This window comes from Colletes latitarsis, chromosome 1, assembly GCF_051014445.1.
Source record: "Colletes latitarsis isolate SP2378_abdomen chromosome 1, iyColLati1, whole genome shotgun sequence".
NCBI lineage: Eukaryota > Metazoa > Arthropoda > Insecta > Hymenoptera > Colletidae > Colletes > Colletes latitarsis.
The window spans coordinates 21058982-21073341 of record NC_135134.1 but is presented as its reverse complement, the minus strand read 5'-3'; positions in this window follow the sequence as shown (position 1 = coordinate 21073341).

The following is a 14360-nucleotide window of genomic DNA, read 5'->3' as shown; positions in this document are numbered from 1 at the left end:
CAGTCAATTAAACCTGATGCGATTAATATTTTAAAGGATAACACCGGTTATGGCTGGGTTAGGTCTGGTATTTGCCCTTATCTGGATCGTAAGTTCACGTTTTTCGCACACTTGTTGGCCAGATCCTGGGTTTTTTCTGGTTTGGATCACGTAGTAATGCGGTACCACACTGAAACAGTCAACTAAACCTGGTTGCGATTAATATTGTAGAGGATAACCCTGGTTTTGTCTCGGATAGGTCTGGGATTTGCTCTCATGTGGCTCGTACTTTCGCGTTTTTCGCATACTTGTTGGCAAGATCCTGGGCTTTTTCTGGTTTGGATCACGCAGTAATGCAGTACCACACCGAGACAGTCAATTAAACCTGGTGCGATTAATATTTTAAAGGATAACACTGGTTATGGCTGGGTTAGGTCTGGTATTTGCCCTTATCTGGCTCGTATGTTCACGTTTTTCGCACTCTTGTTGGCCAGATCCTGGGTTTTTTCTGGTTTGGATCACGTAGTAATGCGGTACCACACTGAAACAGTCAATAAAAGCTGGTTCCGAATAGTATTTTAGAGGATAACGCTGGTTATGGCTGGGTTAGTTCTGGTATTTGCAATCATCTGGCTCATACTTTCGCGTTTTTCGCACACTTGTTGGCCAGATCCTGGGTTTTTCCTGGTTTGGATCCCGTAGTAATGTGGTGCCACACCGAAACAGTCAATTTAACCTGGTTGCGGTTAATATTTTAGAGGATAACGCCGGTTATGTCTGGGTTAGGTCTGGTACTTGCCCGCATCTGGCTCGTACTTTCGCATTTTTCACATACTTGTTGGCCAGATCCAGGGATTTTCTGGTTTGGGTCACGTAGTAATGCGGTACCACACCGAAACTGTCAATTAAACCTTGTTGCGATTAATATTTTAGAGGATAACGCCGGTTATGTCTCGGTTAGGTCTGGTATTTGCCCTCATCTGGCTCGTACTTTCGCATTTTTCGCATACTAGTTGGCCAGATCCTGGGATATTTCTGGTTTCGGTCACGTAGTAATGCGGTACCACACCGATAGAGTCAATTAAACCTGTTTGCGATTAATATTTTAGAGGATAACGCCGGTTATGTCTCGGTTAGGTCTGGTATTTGCAACCATCTGGCTCATACTTTCTCGTTTTTCGCATACATGTTGGCCAGATCCTGGGTTTTTTCTGGTTTGGATCCCGTAGTAATGCGGTACCACACCGAAACAGTCAATTAAACCTTGTTGCGATTAATATTTTAGAGGATAACGCCGGTTATGTCTCGGTTAGGTCTGGTATTTGCCCTCATCTGGCTCGTAGTTTCGCATTTTTCGCATATTTTTTGGCCGGATCCAGGGCCAATCCTGGTTCGGATCACGTAGTAATGCAGTACCACACCGAGACAGTCAATTAAACCTGATGCGATTAATATTTTAAAGGATAACACCGGTTATGGCTGGGTTAAGTCTGGTATTTGCCCTTATCTGGATCGGACGTTCACGTTTTTCGCACACTTGTTGGCCAGATCCTGGGTTTTTTCTGGATTGGATCACGTAGTAATGCGGTACCACACTGAAACAGTCAACTAAACCTGGTTGCGATTAATATTTTAGAGGATAACGCCGGTTATGTCTCGGTTAGGTCTGGGATTTGCTCTCATGTGGCTGGTACTTTCGCGTTTTTCGCATACTTGTTGGCCAGAGCCTGGCCTTTTTCTGGTTTGGATCACGTAGTAATGCAGTACCGCAACGAAACAGTCAATTAAACCTGGTTGCGATTAATATTTTAGAGGATAACGCCGGTTATGTCTCGGTTAGGTGTTGTATTTGCACTCATCTGGCTCGTATTTTCGCATTTTTCGCATACTTGTTGGCAAGATCCTGGGCTTTTTCTCGTTTGGATCACGCAGTAATGCAGTACCACACCGAGACAGTCAATTAAACCTGATGCGATTAATATTTTAAAGGATAACACCGGTTATGGCTGGGTTAAGTCTGGTATTTGCCCTTATCTGGATCGGACGTTCACGTTTTTCGCACACTTGATGGCCAGATCCTGGGTTTTTTCTGGTTTGGATCACGTAGTAATGCGGTACCACACTGAAACAGTCAACTAAACCTGGTTGCGATTAATATTGTAGAGGATAACGCTGGTTATGTCTCGGTTAGGTCTGGGATTTGCTCTCATGTGGCTCGTACTTTCGCGTTTTTCGCATACTTGTTGGCAAGATCCTGGGCTTTTTCTGGTTTGGATCACGCAGTAATGCAGTACCGCACCGAGACAGTCAATTAAACCTGGTGCGATTAATATTTTAAAGGATAACACTGGTTATGGCTGGGTTAGGTCTGGTATTTGCCCTTATCTGGATCGTATTTTCGCATTTTTCGCATACTTGTTGGCAAGATCCTGGGCTTTTTCTGGTTTGGATCACGCAGTAATGCAGTACCACACCGAGACAGTCAATTAAACCTGTTGCGATAAATATTTTATAGGATAACGCCGGTTATGTATGGGTTAGGTCTGGTATTTGCCCTTATCTGGCTCGTATGTTCACGTTATTCGCACTCTTGTTGGCCAGATCCTGGGTTTTTTCTGGTTTGGGTCACGTAGTAATGCGGTACCACACTGAAACAGTCAATAAAAGCTGGTTCCGAATAGTATTTTAGAGGATAACGCTGGTTATGGCTGGGTTAGTTCTGGTATTTGCAATCATCTGGCTCATACTTTCGCGTTTTTCGCACACTTGTTGGCCAGATCCTGGGTTTTTCCTGGTTTGGATCCCGTAGTAATGTGGTGCCACACCGAAACAGTCAATTTAACCTGGTTGCGGTTAATATTTTAGAGGATAACGCCGGTTATGTCTGGGTTAGGTCTGGTACTTGCCCGCATCTGGCTCGTACTTTCGCATTTTTCACATACTTGTTGGCCAGATCCAGGGATTTTCTGGTTTGGGTCACGTAGTAATGCGGTACCACACCGAAACTATCAATTAAACCTTGTTGCGATTAATATTTTAGAGGGTAACGCAGGTTATGTCTCGGTTAGGTCTGGGATTTGCCCTCATCTGGCTCGTACCTTTGCATTTTTCGCATACTTGTTGGCCAGATCCTGGGTTGTTTCTGGTTTGGATCACGTATTAATGTGGTACCACACTGAAATAGTCTATTAAACCTGGTTCCTATTTTTATTTTAGAGGATAACGCCGGTTATGTCTGGGTGAGGTCTGGTATTTGCCATCATCTAGCTCATACTTTCGCATTTTTCGCATACTTGAATGGTCAGATCCTGGGCTTTTTCTGGCTAGGACCACGTAGTAATGTGGTACTACACTGAAACCGTCAATTAAACCTGGCTCCGATTAATATTTTGGAGGATAACGCCGGTTATGTCTGGGTTAGTTCTAGTATTTGCAATCATCTGGCTCATACTTTCGCATTTTTCGCATACTTGTTGGCCAGATCCTGGGTTTTCCCTGGTTTGGATCCCGTATTAATGTGGTTCCACACCGAAATAGTCAATTTGACCTGGTTGCGGTTAATATTTTAGAGGATAACGCCGGTTATGTTTGGGTTAGTTCTGGTATTTGCAATCATATGGCTCGTACTTTCGCATTTTTCGCATTCTTGTTGGCCAGTTCCTGGGCTTTTTCTGGCTAGGACCACGTAGTAATGTGGTACTACACTGAAACCGTCAATTAAACCTGGCTCCGATTAATATTTTGGAGGATAACGCCGGTTATGTCTGGGTTAGTTCTAGTATTTGCAATCATCTGGCCCGTACTTTCGCATTTTTCGCATACTTGAAAGGTCAGATCCTGGGCTTTTTCTGGCTAGGACCACGTAGTAATGTGGTACTACACTGAAACCGTCAATTAAACCTGGCTCCGATTAATATTTTGGAGGATAACGCCGGTTATGTCTGGGTTAGTTCTAGTATTTGCAATCATCTGGCTCATACTTTCGCATTTTTCTCATACTTGTTGGACAGAGCCTGGCCCTTTTCTGGTTTGGATCACGTAGTCATGCGGTACCACACCGAAACAGTCAATTAAACCTTGTTGCGATTAATATTTTAGAGGATAACGCCGGTTATGTCTCGGTTAGGTCTGGTATTTGCCCTCATCTGGCTCGTAGTTTCGCATTTTTCGCATATTTTTTGGCCGGATCCAGGGCCAATCCTGGTTCGGATCACGTAGTAATGCGGTACCACACCGAAACAGTCAATTAAACCTGGTTGCGAATAATATTCAAGAGGATAACGCTGGATATGTCTCGGTTATGTCTGGTATTTGCAATCATCTGGCTCATACTTTCGAGTTTTTCGCATACTTGTTGGCCAGATCCTGGGTTGTTTCTGGTTTGGATCACGTATTAATGTGGTACCACACTGAAATAGTCAATTAAACCTGGTTCCGATTTTTATTTTAGAGGATAACGCCGGTTATGTCTGGGTGAGGTCTGGTATTTGCCATCATCCAGCTCATACTTTCGCACTTTTCGCATACTTGAATGGTCAGATCCTGGCCTTTTTCTGGCTAGGACCACGTAGTAATGTGGTACTACACTGAAACCGTCTATTAAACCTGGCTGCGATTAATATTTTGGAGGATAACGCCGGTTATGTCTCGGTCAGGTCTGGTATTTGCCCTCATATGGCTCGTACGTTCGCATTATTCGCATTCTTGTTGGCGAGATCCTGCGTATTTTCTGGTTTGGATCACGTAGTAATGTCGTACCACACCGAAACAGTCAATTAAACCTGGTTGCGAATAATATTTTAGAGGATAACGCCGGTTATGTCTGGGTTAGGTCTGGTACTTGCCCGCATCTGGCTCGTACTTTTGCATTTATCGCATACTTGTTGGCCAGATCCTGGGTTGTTTCTGGTTTGGATCACGTATTAATGTGGTACCACACTGAAATAGTCTATTAAACCTGGTTCCTATTTTTATTTTAGAGGATAACGCCGGTTATGTCTGGGTGAGGTCTGGTATTTGCCATCATCTAGCTCATACTTTCGCATTTTTCGCATACTTGAATGGTCAGATCCTGGGCTTTTTCTGGCTAGGACCACGTAGTAATGTGGTACTACACTGAAACCGTCAATTAAACCTGGCTCCGATTAATATTTTGGAGGATAACGCCGGTTATGTCTGGGTTAGTTCTAGTATTTGCAATCATCTGGCTCATACTTTCGCATTTTTCGCATACTTGTTGGCCAGATCCTGGGTTTTCCCTGGTTTGGATCCCGTATTAATGTGGTTCCACACCGAAATAGTCAATTTGACCTGGTTGCGGTTAATATTTTAGAGGATAACGCCGGTTATGTTTGGGTTAGTTCTGGTATTTGCAATCATATGGCTCGTACTTTCGCATTTTTCGCATTCTTGTTGGCCAGATCCTGGCTTTTTTCAGGTTGGGATCACGTATTAATGTGGTACCACACCGAAACAGTCAATTAAACTTGGTTGCGATATATATTTTAGAGTATCACGCCAGTTATGTCTGGGTTAGTTCTGCTATTTGCAATCATCTGGCCCGTACTTTCGCATTTTTCGCATACTTGAATGGTCAGATCCTGGGCTTTTTCTGGCTAGGACCACGTAGTAATGTGGTACTACACTGAAACCGTCAATTAAACCTGGCTCCGATTAATATTTTGGAGGATAACGCCGGTTATGTCTGGGTTAGTTCTAGTATTTGCAATCATCTGGCTCATACTTTCGCATTTTTCTCATACTTGTTGGACAGAGCCTGGCCCTTTTCTGGTTTGGATCACGTAGTAATGCGGTACCACACCGAAACAGTCAATTAAACCTTGTTGCGATTAATATTTTAGAGGATAACGCCGGTTATGTCTCGGTTAGGTCTGGTATTTGCCCTCATCTGGCTCGTAGTTTCGCATTTTTCGCATATTTTTTGGCCGGATCCAGGGCCAATCCTGGTTTGGATCACGTAGTAATGCGGTACCACACCGAAACAGTCAATTAAACCTGGTTGCGAATAATATTCAAGAGGATAACGCTGGATATGTCTCGGTTATGTCTGGTATTTGCAATCATCTGGCTCATACTTTCGAGTTTTTCGCATACTTGTTGGCCAGATCCTGGGTTTTTTCTGGTTTGGATCCCGTAGTAATGTGACTCCACACTGAAACAGTCAATTAAACCTGGTTGCGATTAATATTTTAGAGGATAACGCCGGTTATGTCTCGGTTAGGTCTGGGATTTGCTCTCATGTGGCTGGTACTTTCGCGTTTTTCGGATACTTGTTGGCCAGAGCCTGGCCTTTTTCTGGTTTGGATCACGTAGTAATGCAGTACCGCAACGAAACAGTCAATTAAACCTGGTTGCGATCAATATTTTAGAGGATAACGCCGGTTATGTCTCGGTTAGGTGTTGTATTTGCACTCATCTGGCTCGTATTTTCGCATTTTTCGCATACTTGTTGGCAAGATCCTGGGCTTTTTCTGGTTTGGATCACGCAGTAATGCAGTACCACACCGAGACAGTCAATTAAACCAGATGCGATTAATATTTTAAAGGATAACACCGGTTATGGCTGGGTTAGGTCTGGTATTTGCCCTTATCTGGATCGTATGTTCACGTTTTTCGCACACTTGTTGGCCAGATCCTGGGTTTTTTCTGGTTTGGATCACGTAGTAATGCGGTACCACACTGAAACAGTCATCTAAACCTGGTTGCGATTAATATTGTAGAGGATAACGCTGGTTATGTCTCGGTTAGGTCTGGGATTTGCTCTTATGTGGCTCGTACTTTCGCGTTTTTCGCATACTTGTTGGCAAGATCCTGGGCTTTTTCTGGTTTGGATCACGCAGTAATGCAGTACCACACCGAGACAGTCAATTAAACCTGGTGCGATTAATATTTTAAAGGATAACACTGGTTATGGCTGGGTTAGGTCTGGTATTTGCCCTTATCTCGATCGTATTTTCGCATTTTTCGCATACTTGTTGGCAAGATCCTGGGCTTTTTCTGGTTTGGATCACGCAGTAATGCAGTACCACACCGAGACAGTCAATTAAACCTGTTGCGATAAATATTTTAAAGGATAACGCCGGTTATGAATGGGTTAGGTCTGGTATTTGCCCTTATCTGGCTCGTATGTTCACGTTTTTCGCACTCTTGTTGGCCAGATCCTGGGTTTTTTCTGGTTTGGATCACGTAGTAATGCGGTACCACACTGAAACAGTCAATAAAAGCTGGTTCCGAATAGTATTTTAGAGGATAACGCTGGTTATGGCTGGGTTAGTTCTGGTATTTGCAATCATCTGGCTCATACTTTCGCGTTTTTCGCACACTTGTTGGCCAGATCCTGGGTTTTTCCTGGTTTGGATCCCGTAGTAATGTGGTGCCACACCGAAACAGTCAATTTAACCTGGTTGCGGTTAATATTTTAGAGGATAACGCCGGTTATGTCTGGGTTAGGTCTGGTACTTGCCCGCATCTGGCTCGTACTTTCGCATTTTTCACATACTTGTTGGCCAGATCCTGGGATATTTCTGGTTTCGGTCACGTAGTAATGCGGTACCACACCGATAGAGTCAATTAAACCTGTTTGCGATTAATATTTTAGAGGATAACGCCGGTTATGTCTCGGTTAGTTCTGGTATTTGCAATCATCTGGCACATACTTTCGCATTTTTCTCATACTTGTTGGACAGAGCCTGGCCCTTTTCTGGTTTGGATCACGTAGTAATGCGGTACCACACCGAAACAGTCAATTAAACCTGGTTGCGAATAATATTCTAGTGGATAACGCTGGATATGTCTCGGTTATGTCTGGTATTTGCAATCATCTGGCTCATACTTTCGAGTTTTTCGCATACTTGTTGGCCAGATCCTGGGTTTTTTCTTGTTTGGATCCCGTAGTAATGTGACTCCACACTGAAACAGTCAATTAAACCTGGTTGCGATTAATATTTTAGAGGATAACGCCGGCTATGTCTGGGTTAGGTCTGGTATTTGCCCTGATCTGTCTCGTACTTTCGCATTTTTCGCATACTTGTTGGCCAGATCCAGGGTTTTTTTTGGTTTGGATCCCGTAGTAATGTGGTTCCACACCGAAACAGACAATTATACCTGGTTGCGTTTAATAGTTTGGAGGATAACGCTGGTTATGTCTGGGTTAGGTCTGGTATTTGCCCTCATCTGGCTCGTACTTTCGCATTTTTCTCATACTTGTTGGCAAGATCCTGGGCTTTTTCAGGTTTGGATCACGCAGTAATCCAGTACCACACCGAGACAGTCAATTAAACCTGTTGCGATAAATATTTTAAAGGATAACGCCGGTTATGTATGGGTTAGGTCTGGTATTTGCCCTTATCTGGCTCGTATGTTCACGTTTTTCGCACTCTTGTTGGCCAGATCCTGGGTTTTTTCTGGTTTGGATCACGTAGTAATGCGGTACCACACCGAAACAGTCAATTAAACCTGGTTCCGATTAATATTTTAGAGGATAACGCCGGTTTTGTCTGGGTTAGGTCTGGTATTTGCAATCATCTGGCTCATACTTTCTCGTTTTTCGCATACTTGTTGGCCAGATCCTGGGTTTTTTCTGGTTTGGATCCCGTAGTAATGTGGTACCACACTGAAACAGTCAATGAAAGCTGGTTCCGATTAGTATTTAAGAGGATAACGCTGGTTATGTCTGGGTTAGTTCTGGTAATTGCAATCATCAGGTTCATACTTTCGCGTTTTTCGCATACTTGTTGGCCAGATCCATGGTTTTTTTTGGTTTGGATCCCGTAGTAATGTGGTTCCACACCGAAACAGACAATTAAACCTGGTTGCGACTAATATTTTGGAGGATGTCGCTGGTTACGTATGGGTTAGTTCTGGTATTTGCAATTATCTGGCACATACTTTCGCATTTGCTCATACTTGTTGGACAGAGCCTGGCCTTTTTCTGGTTTGGATCACGTAGTAATGCGGTACCACTCCGAAACAGTCAATTAAACCTGGTTGCGATTAATATTTTAGAGGATAACGCCGGTTATGTCTCGGTTAGGTCTGGGATTTGCTCTCATGTGGCTGGTACTTTCGCGTTTTTCGCATACTTGTTGGCCAGAGCCTGGCCTTTTTCTGGTTTGGATCACGTAGTAATGCAGTACCGCAACGAAACAGTCAATTAAACCTGGTTGCGATTAATATTTTAGAGGATAACGCCGGTTATGTCTCGGTTAGGTGTTGTATTTGCACTCATCTGGCTCGTATTTTCGCATTTTTCGCATACTTGTTGGCAAGATCCTGGGCTTTTTCTGGTTTGGATCACGCAGTAATGCAGTACCACACCGAGACAGTCAATTAAACCTGATGCGATTAATATTTTAAAGGATAACACCGGTTATGGCTGGGTTAGGTCTGGTATTTGCCCTTATCTGGATCGTATGTTCACGTTTTTCGCACACTTGTTGGCCAGATCCTGGGTTTTTTCTGGTTTGGATCACGTAGTAATGCGGTACCACACTGAAACAGTCAACTAAACCTGGTTGCGATTAATATTGTAGAGGATAACGCTGGTTATGTCTCGGTTAGGTCTGGGATTTGCTCTCATGTGGCTCGTACTTTCGCGTTTTTCGCATACTTGTTGGCAAGATCCTGGGCTTTTTCTGGTTTGGATCACGCAGTAATGCAGTACCACACCGAGACAGTCAATTAAACCTGGTGCGATTAATATTTTAAAGGATAACGCCGGTTATGTATGGGTTAGGTCTGGTATTTGCCCTTATCTGGCTCGTATGTTCACGTTTTTCGCACTCTTGTTGGCCAGATCCTGGGTTTTTTCTGGTTTGGATCACGTAGTAATGCGGTACCACACTGAAACAGTCAATAAAAGCTGGTTCCGAATAGTATTTTAGAGGATAACGCTGGTTATGGCTGGGTTAGTTCTGGTATTTGCAATCATCTGGCTCATACTTTCGCGTTTTTCGCATACTTGTTGGCCAGATCCAGGATTTTTTTTGGTTTGGATCCCGTAGTAATGTGGTTCCACACCGAAACAGACAATTATACCTGGTTGCGTTTAATAGTTTGGAGGATAACGCTGGTTATGTCTGGGTTAGGTCTGGTATTTGCCCTCATCTGGCTCGTACTTTCGCATTTTTCTCATACTTGTTGGCAAGATCCTGGGCTTTTTCAGGTTTGGATCACGCAGTAATGTGGTTCCACACCGAAACAGACAATTATACCTGGTTGCGATTAATATTGTAGGGGATAACGCTGGTTATGTCTCGGTTAGGTCTGGGATTTGCCCCCATCTGGCTCGTACTTTCGCTTTTTTCGCATACTTGTTGGCCAGATCCATGGCTTTTGCCGGTTTGGATCACGTCGTCATGCGGTACCACACCGAAACAGTCAATTAAACCTGGTTCCGATTAATATTTTAGAGGATAACGTCAGGTATGTCTCGGTTGGGTTTGGTATTTGCCCCCATCTGGCTCGTACCTTCGCATTTTTCGCATACTTGTTGGCCAGATCCATGGCTTTTGCCGGTTTGGATCACTTAGTCATGCGGTACCACACCGAAACAGTCAATTAAACCTGGTTCCGATTAATATTTTAGAGGATAACGCCGGTTATGTCTCGGTTAGGTCTGGGATTTGCCCTCATCAGGCTCGTACTTTCGCATTTTTCGCATACTTGTTGGCCAGACCCAGGTGTTTTATTGGTTTGGATTACGTAGTGATGCGGTACCACAGCGAAACAGTCAATTAAACCTGGTTGCGGTTAATGTTTTAGAGGACAACGCCGGTTATGTCTGGGTTAGGTGTTGTATTTGCCCTCATCTGGCTCGTACTTTCGCATTTTTCGCATATTTGTTGGCCAGATACTGGTATATTTCAGGTTTGGAGCACGTAGTAATACGGTACCACAGCGAAATAGTCAATTAGACCTGGTTGCGATTAATATTTTAGAGGATAACGCCGGTTATGTCTCGGTTAGGCCTGGGATTTGCCCTCATCTGGCTCGTATTTTCGCATTTTTCGCATACTTGAATGGTCAGATCCTTGCCTTTTTCCGGGTTGGACCAGGTAGTAATGTGGTACGACACCGAAACAGTCAATTAAACCTGGTTCCGATTAATATTTTAGAGGATAACGTCAGGTATGTCTCGGTTGGGTCTGGTATTTGCCCCCATCTGGCTCGTACCTTCGCATTTTTCGCATACTTGTTGGCCAGATCCATGGCTTTTGCCGGTTTGGATCGCGTAGTAATACGGTACCACACCGAAACAGTCATTTAAACCTGGTTGCGATTAATATTTTAGGGGATAACGCCGGTTATGTCTCGGTTAGGTCTGGGATTTGAGCTCATCTGTCTCGTACTTTCGCATTTTTCGCATACTTGTTGGCCAGTTCCAGGGCTTTTTCTGGTTTGGGTCACGTAGTAATGCGGTACCACAGCGAAACAGTCAATTAAACCTGGTTGCGATTAATATTCTAGAGGATAATGCCAGTTATAACTGGGTTACGTCTGGTGTTTCCAATCATCTTCCTCATACTTTCGCATTTTTGACATACTTGTTGGCCAGATCCTGGGCTTTTTCTGACTTGAGTCACGTAGTAATGTGGTACCACACTGTAACAGTCAATTAAACCTGGTTGCGAGTAATATTTTACAGGATAACGTCAGTTATGTCTCTGTTGGGTCTGGTATTTGCCCTCATCTGGCTCGTACTTTCGCATTTTTCGCATACTTGTTGACCAGATCCGGGGCTTTTTCTGGTTTGGATCACGTAGGAAAGGCGGTACCACACCGAAACAGTCAATTAAACCTGGATGCGCTTAATATTTTAGAGGATAACGCCGGTTATGTCTCGGTTAGGTCTGGGATTTGAGCTCATCTGTCTCGTACTTTCGCATTTTTCGCATATTTGTTGTCCAGATCCCGGCCTTTTTATGGTTTGGATCACGTAGTAATGCGGTACCACACCGAAACAGTCAATTAAACCTGCTTCCGATTAATATTTTAGAGGATAACGCTGGTTATGTCTGGGTTAGTTCTGGTATTTGCAAGCACCTGACTCATACTCTCGCATTTTTCGCATACTTGATGGCCAGATTCTTGCCCTTTTCTGGGTTGGATCACGTAGTAATACGGTACCACACCGAAACAGTCATTTAAACCTGGTTGCGAATAATATTTTAGGGGATAACGCCGGTTATGTCTCGGTTAGGTCTGGGATTTGAGCTCATCTGTCTCGTACTTTCGCATTTTTCGCATACTTGTTGGCCAGTTCCAGGGCTTTTTCTGGTTTGGGTCACGTAGTAATGCGGTACCACAGCGTAATAGTCAATTAAACCTGGTTGCGAGTAATATTTTACAGGATAACGCCGGTTATGTCTGGGTTGGGTCTGGTATTTGCCATCATCTAGCTCATACCTTCACATTTTTCGCATACTTGTTGGCCAGATCCTGGGTTTTTTTCTGGTTAGAATCACGTAGTAATGTGGTACCACACTCAAGCAGTCAATAAAACCTGGTTCCGATTAATATTTTGGAGGAGAACGCCGGTTATGCCTGGGATAGGTCTGGTATTTGGCATCATCTAGCACATACTGTCGCATTTTTCGCATACTTGAATGGCCAGATCCTGGCTTTCTTCTGGGTTGGGTCACGTAGTGCGGTACCACACCGAAACAGTCAATTAAACCTGGATGCGCTTAATATTTTAGAGGATAACGCCGGTTATGTCTCGGTTAGGTCTGGGATTTGAGCTCATCTGTCTCGTACTTTCGCATTTTTCGCATATTTGTTGTCCAGATCCCGGCCTTTTTATGGTTTGGATCACGTAGTAATGCGGTACAGCACCGAAAAAGTCAATTAAACCTGGTTCCGTTTAATATTTTAGAGGATAACGCCGGTTATGTCTTGGTTAGGTCTGGGACTTCCCCCCATCTGGCTCGTACTTTCGCATTTTTCGCATACCTGTTGGCCAGATCCAGGGCTTTTTCTGGATTGGATCACGTAGTAATGCGGTACCACACTGAAACATTCAATAAAAGCTGGTTCCGATTAATATTTTAGTGGATAACGCTGGTTATGTCTGGGTTAGATCTGGTATTTGCAATCATCTGGCTCGTACCTTCGCATTTTTCGCATACTTGTTGGCAAGATCCTGGGCTTTTCCTGGTTTGGATCACGTAGTAATGTGGTACCACACTGAAACATTCAATAAAAGCTGGTACCCATTAATATTTTAGAGGATAACGCTGGTATGTCTGGGTTAGATCTGGTATTTGCAATCATCTGGCTCGTACCTTCGCATTTTTCGCATACTTGTTGGCAAGATCCTGGGCTTTTCCTGGTTTGGATCACGTAGTAATGTGGTACCACACCGAAACAGTCAATCAAACCTGGTTGTGATTAATATTTTAGAGGATAGTCGCCGGTTATGTCTCGGTTATGTCTGGGATTTGCCGTCATCTGGCTCGTACTTTCGCATTTTTCGCATACTTGTTGGCCAGATCCAGGGCTTTTTCTGGTTTGGATCACGTAGTAATGTGGTACCACACTGAAACAGTCAATAAAAGCTGGTACCGATTCGTATTTTAGAGGATATCGCTGGATATGTCTGGGTCAGTTCTGGTATTTGCAATCATCTGGCTCATACTATCGCATTTTTCGCATACTTGTTGCCCAGAACCCGGTGGATATTCTGACTCGGATCACGTACTAATGTGGTACCACACCGAAACAGTCAATTAAACCTGGTTGCGATTAATATTTTAGAGGATAACGCCGGTTATGTCTCGGTTAGGTCTGGGATTTGCCCTCATCTGCCTCGAAATTTCGCATTTTGCGCACATTTGTTGGCCAGATTCTGGCCTTTTCCTGTTTTGGATCACGTAGTAATGCAGTAACACGCCGAAATAGTCAATTGAACCTGGTTGCGATTAATATTTTAGAGGGTAATGCCGGTTGTGTCTCGGTTAGGTCTGGTATTTGCCCTCATCTGGCCCGTACTTTCGCATTTTTCGCATACTTGGTGCAGATTCCTGGGATATTTCTAGTTTGAATCACGTAGTAATGTGGTACCACAATGAAACATTCAATAAAAGCTGGTTCCGATTAATATTTTAGAGGAGAACGCCGGTTATGCCTGGGATAGGTCTGGTATTTGGCATCATCTAGCACATACTGTCGCATTTTTCGCATACTTGAATGGCCAGATCCTGGCTTTCTTCTGGGTTGGGTCACGTAGTGCGGTACCACACCGAAACAGTCAATTAAACCTGGATGCGCTTAATATTTTAGAGGATAACGCCGGTTATGTCTCGGTTAGGTCTGGGATTTGAGCTCATCTGTCTCGTACTTTCGCATTTTTCGCATATTTG